Below are 9,915 nucleotides of genomic sequence, written 5' to 3'. Positions count from 1 at the left end.
TACAATAAGTTTTCTTTATATTAACATTACTTATAGATTTTCTACACATTTCCATATTATAAACATTTTTGTAATTTTAAAATATTTGTTTGGGCTGGAGAAGTGGCTTAGCAGTTAAGGTGCTTGTCTGCAAAGCCAAAGGACTCAGGTTCATTTCCCCAAGACCCATGTAAGTCAGATGCACAAGATTGTATGTGCATCTGGAATTTGTTTGCAGTGGCTGAAGGCCCTGGTGCACCCATATTCTCTATCTCTGTCTAAACAAAGGTTGTGCTTGATAATCTATTAAGATGATTGAATGTTTTCTATATTAAGAAAATAATAGTTTTGTGTTATGATCATTTCTGCCTGGAAATAAAATAGGTACCATATCACATTCATCAAAACTGTCATGGAAGGCTTGAGGGATGGCTTAGTGGTTAAGGTGTTTGCCTGCAAAGCCAAAGGACCCAGGTTCAATTCCCCAGGACCCACATTATCCAGATTCACAAGGGGGTGCACACATCTGGAGTTTGTCTGCAGTGGCTGGAGACCCTAGTGTGCCCATTCTTTCTCTTTCTCTTTCTCTTTCTCTTTCTCTTTCCCTCTCTCTCCGTCTCTCTCTCTCCCTCTCTCTCTCTCTCTCTCCCTCTTTCTATGTCAAATAACTAAATAAAAATATATTTTTTTAAATGTCATGAAGCCAGGCATGGTAGCACATGTCTTTAATCCCAGCACTTGGGAGGCAGAGGTAGGAGGGTTGCCGTGAGTTCAAGGCCACCATGAGATTACATAGTAAATTCCAGGTCAGCCTGAACTAGAGTGACACCCTACCTTGAAAAACCAAAAAAAAAAAAAAAAAAAAAAACCCTGTCATGGACACCCACAATCCCAGGCTAAGGATGGTACCATCCTGGTTGTATAAACACTATATACATAACTAATTTAAAAAAAAAAGGTAAAAACTGCCATGAGAATTGATAACATGGACTAACTGTGGAAACATATTTAAAATTTAAAAATCTACAAGAGTTTAAAGTGAGATATTAGTGAGTGCCCATTAGTTTTGAGAATAATGCAGTTTCAATATATAGAATTATATCATATATTTTAAGGTTAGAGGGAACCTTGACAGGTCTTCAACTGAGCATAAAAAGAACATACTACAATACATGTATTTTTAACATCTTTTGGCTTTATTAATAAATACAGTACTATGCAAAAAATATGTGCTGTGGGATGGAGACATTGCTTAGCAGTTAAGGTGCTTGTGTGTGAAGCCTAAGGATCCAGGTTTGATTCTCCAGAGCCCAGGTAAGCCAGATGCACATGGTAGCACATGCATCTGGAATTCATTTGCAATGGCTAGAAGCCCTGATGCACCTATTCTCCTTCCCTCCCTCTCTCTCTCCCATAATCATATGCCCAATTTTCTGAGAGTGGGGCAGAAAGAGAAAGACCATTTCATTTTCAAAAAATTCAATCACTGATGGCTTCTGACCAAAGAAAATATAATTGACAAAAATTTAGTAGTCTAGAATAAAAATGCAAAAAGAATGGTTTCTAATAAGGTGAACACATACATAGATATGTGGTAGATGACAAGAATATATAAGCCTCTTAGCAGATCTGAACATTTTCTTTAAGTACGGGAAAATATTAGCATTATTACTCCTACAACTCATCATTTAGATATAGAAATTAAAGAATAACAGAAAGCAAGTGTGAAGAGTAAGCTGTCAGTGCATTGCCTAGCCACATCTACTCTATCAGCTAGACCCTACAGTATATTTTCTACTTCTTAGCAAAGGAACATTTGAATGACTTTTCAGTGAAGGAAGACATCTAGCTGCCAGGTAAGTGCCCTGTAGCAACATACCATGTGTAGTAGTTCGAATACATGGACCCCAATATATTTAGTGTTTTATTAGTTTGTAGTTTAGATCTATAGCCACCTGGCTGAAAAAGGTATCACTAGGCAGATCTAAAGGTGTGATAGTGGATTGGAAATTCCAATATAAAGATATACAAAGTGCCTGAGTTCCTCATAGAGTTCCTGAAGTGGGCTTTTGGCTTGTGGCTTCTCTCTCTCTGCTTGGACCTATGAAAGCAGGCCATATTCTTTTGCCATTATTATGGAACTTCCCCTGGATCTGTAAGTTTTAAAGAACCCCTTCCTCTATAACTGTTCCCAGTCTGGAAGTTCATCTCAGTGAATCTAAAGCTGTCTACTACAGAAATTGGTACCAGAAGTAGGGTGAGATATATCTGACCATGTCGATTTTGGTCTTTTGTAACTTGTGTTTTAGAGGAATGGGCATTTACTTGGTATTTACAACTAAAGATGCCTTCTGGAGTGATAATCCAAGTATTGTGGACTATTCTGATGATATTTGAGAATGATAAGGGTAGACAGTATTGAACTTAGAGGCTTGGTTTATGAGCTTTCTAAAGGGAAGGAAAGACTACAGAGGACTTTGTTTAAACTGGGCTACTGACATAAGGGCTGGCTGTTTTTCTGCTGCCCAGACCCAGAGAGTTTGATCAAGGTTAAATTTATAATGGACTGGTGTGCTTGGCTAAAGATATTGGACTTAGAGATTTGAAAAACCTCAAGCAAGTTAAAATTACAGGCACTGAGACTAGTTTTAGGTTGCTGGATCTGCTATTGTGAAACACAGTAGTAATCTTAAAAAAAAAAATGGCCCAACTACTTTATATTAAAACAATGAAGAGGAGGCCTGGGGAAAGACTATGATAGAAATACAAACTCTTTTGGGAAAAAGTTGAGTGGAGGAGGAACTTGCTTTTCAAGGTTATGATTTGTTTCATCCCAAAATTAAAAATATGGCAGTGTCCTGAACACCCAGTATTGGTTTTGAAAGAATAAAAAATGTGTGGAATAAGCTGGGTGTGGTGGCTCATGACTTTAATCCCAGCACTCGAGAGGCAGAGGTAGGGGGATTTCTATGAGTTTGAGGCCACCCTGAGACTCCATAGTGAATTCCAGGTCAGCCTGGGCTAGAGTGAGACCCTACCTCAAAAAAACAAAAACAAAAGTGTGGAGTGGGTCATGAAATAAAACAGGGTGTGATGAGCCTGATAAGCTGACAAAGCCTTTAAAAGACAGACCATGGTTTACATGTAGACCTAATGATGTTTTAGATATACCAGGACAGTATACAGGGTAACATGGAGAGCACTATTGCCCTGGAATGGAAGTGTTCCCTGGCTACTTTGCCCAGCAGAAGGGGCAGAATTGGAAAATCTAAATACTATCAGTCTCTGGTTATATTAAACTTGATGTAATAAAATTTGATGTTTGTCTGATGGTGGTTGAGTTTATATTGTTTTAGACTCTCCTTGTTATATCTTATACCATTTTTTTTCATTCCAAAAGTCATTTATTTTATGGGATTCACATTCTATGTGGCATATAAAGGGAGAAAATAATCAAACAAACAAATAAAACTATAAGGAGTCAAGTGAAAAAAGGAAAATGCTATGGCATACTGAGCTCAGGTGTTACAGTGGTAATGGAATATTTCACCTGTAAAAGATAGTTAAACAGATATGAAATTAGTGGGCCACATGTAGACAGAGCCAAAATGTGAGTTGCAAAGTCCCTTCCACATTAGAATGATACATAGATTTCATCTCTGCCTCTGGTTCTGTTCAGTTGAAAGTGTTGTTTGTTTCACAATGCAGTCAGACATAACATCAGTCCTGTTCTGGATATTGAGGAGTGATGAGTTCCATGGATGCCAGGCAATGTCAAGCAGAAAATATTTAACATGTGCAGACCACAGGCCTGCTGTCTATTTGAAGTTCATTCACAGTCTACCACTAAGTTGTTTTCCTTTAGGTTCCACTAAGTTGTTTTCCTTTAGGTTTTTTTTTTTTTTAATTTAATTTATTAGTTTTCTTTTCAGCAAATACAAGCAGTTTGGTACCATTGTTTAGGCTCATCTATGATCGACCCCCTCCTATTGGACCCTCATTATTGATGTAAATGGGTCATGCATTGTGGAGTTAGCCCACAGTTATTGGTATGATAAATGTCTCCACAAATCATGACCCAACATGTGACTCTGAGATTCTTTCTGCCCCCTCTTCCGTCAAAATTTCCCAGAGCCATGTTGGGTTCATTTTTGGTCTGCTTCAGTGCTGAAGTGTTGGGGGCCTCTGAGGCTCTGGCTCTCTGATTTGGTAGGAGTTGATTTTTCTCTGCATTGGTCTCCTTCCACTTTGTGCTGGTATCCGGTTCACAGGAAAACATCACCCTTGCTTGTTTCACCAATTGTCCTTAGTTTCAGTTGGGCCCCTTTTGAGGTATGTTGGGGCAGCTCTCTCCTTAGGATCTGCATCAATCTGAAAAAAAAGAAGCAGATTCTCCAACGGACAGTAAGTTAGCATCCGGAAAATTGAGATAACACTTATTTGATAGTTTGATAGGTGTAGGGCCTCTTGTACCACATGATTGATGGTACCTTGATATTGTAGAGTGGGCTTGTGTTTGGGTATGGTTCTGACTTGTTTCCCAGCTCCAGCTATGGGTCTAGTACCACTGAGTGGATCAGTTAGCCAAATCAAGAGCAGGTGGCTCCTCAACATGGCTGTGTGCCACTATTGCACTTGTGTGGGCATCACAACCGGTTATTTGTTGCTAGTTAGGTTACACAATGAGTTGCTTGGACAGATATTGGTCATTTCCCCCAGTCGCCCATGTAGCACCTTCTGGCACTAGACATGCTGACTGTCTGGGGACTGACTCTCTCCTGGCTTCCAGCCATGCCATTCCATTTTACGTGTCAGCTGCGTATGGAGTCTTCAGCAATAAGGTCTTACTGCTGGCCTTTGGTGGGTCATCAAGTACTCTTACAGAAGTCTGTCATTGTTTTGGGAAACCTTGTAGGTTTCTCTGATCAAAAGCTCATTGTGGATGGTAGGCCCAAGCTGGAAGTGGGGGTTACAGGTCAGTGTCCACTAAGAAATTGAGGAAAAACATAACTAATATACAAGAGTTAGAGAGGAGAGAGATAGGAGGGAGAGGGGGAGAGGGAGGGAGGGAAGATGTAGGAGATTTAGGTCAGTCTTGATCCTACCCTCTCCAGTGTCTTGTGGTTCAGGTGTTTCCTGTAAGGGTCTAGTGAAGGTACAGCCATTTGTTCTGTCTTTTAGGAAGTAGAATTTTATGGTACCATTGCCGTTTGGGTCCGGATTTCTGTTTTCCACCCTTTGATTCCCTCCCCGCCCTCCCATCCATCTTATTGTCTAGTCCATGAGGTGCTTGCTGGGTATGTAAGGTATCTTGGGTACCTTCAGGTTAGGTGTTGCAGATGAATGAGACTATGTGTCGATTTTTTTCTGTGATTGTGTAAGTTCACAGGGAATGATCTGTTCCAGGTTCAAACATTTTTCCTCAAATTTCTTTGTGTCGTTTTTCATTACTGCTGTATAGAATTCCATTGTGTAGATATACCACATCTTTGTTATCCATTCTTCTAATGATGGACCTCTGGGTTGATTCCAGCTTTTAGCTATTATGAATTGAGCTGCTACAAACATGGTTGAGCAAATCTCTCTGGCCTGTGGTTTGAAGGTTTTAGGGTAGATGCCCAGTAAGGGTATAACTGGGTCTGTTGGTATCTCCATATTGCTTTCCAAAGTGGTTGTACCATGCTGCATTCCCACCAACAGTGAATAAGTGTCCCTGCTTCTCCACATCTTGGCCAGCATTTATTTTCATTTGACTTTTTGATGTTGGCTATCCTTATTGGGGTAAGGTGGAATCTCATAGATGTTTTAATTTGCATTTCTCTGATGATTAGGGATGATGAACATTTTCTTAATTGTGTGTTTGCCATTTGTATATCTTCCTCTGCGAATAGCCTGTTCAACTCTGTGCCCCATTTTGTGAGTGGGATATTTGTCTTCTTTTTGTTTAGACTTTTGAGTTCTTTGTAAATTCTAAAGATAAGGCCTCTATCAGTTGGGTAACCTGTAAATATTTTCCCCCATTCTGTGGGTATTCTATTGGCTTTGCTTATTATATGCTTGTGTGTAAAGAAACTCTACAGCTTCATATGATCCCATTGGTTGAGTGACTGTTCAAGAACTTGAGCCACTGGGGTTTTGTTCAGGAAGTCTTTTTCCATTCCTATATCATGGAAAGTACTTACTAAATTTTCTTCCAGTAGTATTTGAGTTTCTGGTCTTATGTTGAGGTCTTTGATCCATTTGGATTTGAGTGTAGTACATGGTGAAATGTGTGGATCAAGTTTTAGTTTCCTGCATGTGGTTATCCAGTTTGTCCAGCACCATTTGTTGAAGATGCTATCTTTTTTCCAGCCTATATTGTTCGGGCCTTTGTCAAATATCAAGTAGCTATAGTTGCTTGACTCAAAATCCGGGTCCTCAAGTCTATTCCATTGGTCTATACTCCTGTTTTTATGCCAGTTCCATGCTGCTTTTATTAGTATGGCTTTGTAGTATAGCTTTATATCGGGTATGGTGATGCCACCAGAGGTATTTCTTTTGCTGAGGATATGTTTGGATATGCGAGGCCTTCTGCCTTTCCATATGAAATTTGAGATCATTTTTTCTATCTCTGTGAAGAAGACTGTAGGGATTTTAATTGGAATTGCGTTAAATCTATATATTGCCCTTGGTAGGATTTTCATCTTCACAATGTTAATTCTGCCTATTCAGGAGCATGGGAGGCTTTTCCATTTTCTCAAGTCCTCCCCACTTTCTTTTTTGAGAGTTTTTATATTTTCGTTGTAGAGATCTTTTACTTCCTTGGTTAACGTTACTCCAAGGTATTTTATTGTTTTTGTTGCTATTGAAAATGGGACTATGTCCTTTATTTCTTTTTCTGTGTCTTTGTTATTTGCATACAGAAATGCTACCGATTTTTGTGCATTGATTTTGTATCCTACTACTTTCCTATAGGAGTTAATCACCTTCAGGAGTTCTGGTATGGAGTCTCTTGGGTCTCATACATATACAATCATGTCATCAGCGAATAGAGCTAACTTAACTTCTTCCTTTCCAAATTGTATCCCTTTTATTTCCTTCTCCTCTCTTATTGCTTGGGCTAGGACTTCCAGAACTATATTGAAAAGCAGATGTGAGAGAGGACATCACTGTCTTGTTCCTGATCTCAATGGGAATTCCTCCAGCTCCATTAAGTATTATTTGGGCCTTTGGAGCTTTGTATATTGCCTTTATTATGTTAATATGTGAACTGGCCATGCCAATTCTCTCCAATGTTTTGATCATGAAGTGATGCTGTATCTTGTCAAAGGCCTTTTCTGTATCTATCGAAATGATCATGGGATTTTTATGTTTAAGCTTGTTTATGTGGTGTATTACATTGACAGATTTTCATATGTTGAACCACCCTTGTGTTCCTGGGGTAAATCCCACTTGCTCAAGGTGGATACTGCTTTTGATGTGCTGTTGGATTTGGTTTGTGAGGTTTTTTCAGGATCTTTGCATCTATGTTTATTAGGGAAATAGGCCAGTAGTTTTCTTTTCTTGTGGCATCTCTCCCTGGTTTCGGGATTAGGGTGATACTAGCTTCATAGAAGGAGTTGGGTAGCTTTCCCTGTTCTTCAATTGTGTGGCACAGTTTTAGAAAGATTGGTTTGACTTCTTCCATGAAGGTTTGATAAAATTCGGCTGGGAATCCATCTGGTCCTGGACTCCTCTTTTTTGGGAGGTTTTTTATTACTTTTTCAATCTCCATGAGTGTGATGGGTTCATTGAGGTGATTAATCTGCTCTGATTTTAGCTTTGGTAGATGGTATGCATCCAGGAATTTATCCATCTCCTCCACATTTTCCAGTTTTGTGGAGTAGAGGATTTTGAAATAAGTCCTGATGATTCTGCCGATTTCACTTATGTCTGTTGAGTTCTCTCCTTTTTCATTTTGAATTTTGTTAATTTGGAGCCTCTCCTCTTTTTTTCTTGATCAAATTGGCCAGAGGTTTGTCAATCTTGTTTACTTTTTCAAAGAACCAGCTCTTTGTTTTGTCAATTGCCTTAATTATTTCATTGGTTTCCATTTCATTAATTTCTGCTCTGATTTCAATTATTTCTTTCCTTCTGGAGCTCTTGGGGCTGGATTTTTCTTGTTTTTCCAATGCCTTTAGGGGGATGTGAGGCTATTGATTTGGGATCTTTCTGTCTTTTTTATGAAGGCATTGAGTGCTATGAATTTTCCCCTGAGGACTGCCTTCATTGTGTCCCATAAGTTTGGTATGATGTGTTCTCATTGTCATTCAATTCCAGGAATTTTGCTATTTCATTTTTTATTTCATCCTCTATCCATTTATTGTTTAAGAGTGTGCTATTCAGTTTCCAGTTGACGTTGGGGTTCTTGTTGGTTTTTTTTGTTGTTGATTTCTAGGAATATAGCATTATGATCTGATATCATGCAGGGAATTTTGTCAATTTTCCTAAATATGTGAAGGCAGTCTTTGTGACCCAGTATATGGTCTATTTTAGAGAATGTTCCATGGGCTGCTGAGAAGAATGTGTAGTCTGTGGTTTTGGGATGGAAAGTTCTGTAGATGTCTGTTAGGTCTAAGTGCTCTATGGTTTTGTTGAGCTCTCTTACTTCCCTGTTGAGCTTCTGTTTGGATGATCTGTCTATTACTGATATTGGTGTATTGAACTCCCCAGCTATGATGGTGTTGGTGGTTATTTCTGTTTTATTGTCAAGTAGGTTTTGTTTTATGAACTGTGGTGCCCCTGTGTTTGTTGCATTGAGATTTATGATTGTAATATTCTCTTGATGGATTGTTCCCTTTATAAGTAGGAATTAGCATTCTTTGTCTTTTGATTGTTTTTGGTTTGAAGTCAATTTTATCTGATATTAATATAGCTACACCTGCTTGTTTCTTCTTCCCATTTGCTTGGAATATTGTTTTCCACCCTTTCACCCTGAGGAGGTTTCTGTCTTTAGTGGTCAGGAGGGTTTCTTGACGTCAGCAGATTGAGGGGTCTAATTTTTTGATCCACCCTGTTAGCTTGTGTCTCTTGATGGGTGAATTAAGGCCATTAATATGTAGGGTGATGAATGTGACATTTGATTTGATCCCTGCCATGTTGTGGTGGTAGAGGTATGATGGCATTTCCATGGAATTTGAAATTTTTTCTATGTACTCTGTGTTTTGTTGCTGTGATCTGCTTCTTGTAGGCATTTGTGTTTGGTTATTTGTATCTTCTCTGTGGAGAATTTCCTGGAATACTTTCTGTAGGTTTGGTTTTGTGTTCATATAATTGTAAAGCTGAGTTTTGTCATGGAAAGTTTTCCTTTCACCATCTATTATAAGGGAGACTTTTGCCGGGTAGAGTAGTTTGGGTTAGAAGCCATAGTTTCTTAGAGTTTGGAGAGTTTCATCCCAGGCCTTTCTAGCTTTCAGAGTTTCCATTGAGAAGTCTGAAGTAATTTTGATGGAGTTTCCTTTGAAAGTGGTGTGCTGTTTTTCCCTACCTGCTTTTAGGATTTTTCTTTGGTGTCAATGTTTATAGTCTTAATGATAATATGTCTTGGGGAGTTTCTCCTTTGGTCTAGTCATTTAGGAGTTCTGTTTGCTTCTTGTATCTTGATGGGCCTTTCTTTTAAGAGACGGGGGAAGTTTTCTTCAATTATTGTGTTAAATAAGTTCTCCATGCCTTTGGTCTGAAATTCTTCTCCCTCTGGTATTCCAATGATTCTGATATTAGGATGTTTAAGTATATCCCACAATTCTCTCATGTTCTGTTCACAGGAACTTTTGAACTTACTGAAATTTTTGGACTCTCAAACGGTTTCTTCCGTCCTGTCTTCCAGATCAGAGTTTCTATCTTCCACTTCACTGACTCTATTCTTGAGAGCCTCTAGCAAGTTTTGGACGTGTTCAATTAAGTTTGCATTTTCTACTA

This window comes from Jaculus jaculus, chromosome X, assembly GCF_020740685.1.
Source record: "Jaculus jaculus isolate mJacJac1 chromosome X, mJacJac1.mat.Y.cur, whole genome shotgun sequence".
Taxonomy (NCBI): Eukaryota; Metazoa; Chordata; class Mammalia; order Rodentia; family Dipodidae; genus Jaculus; species Jaculus jaculus.
Note: the sequence above shows the minus strand (reverse complement) of the source record.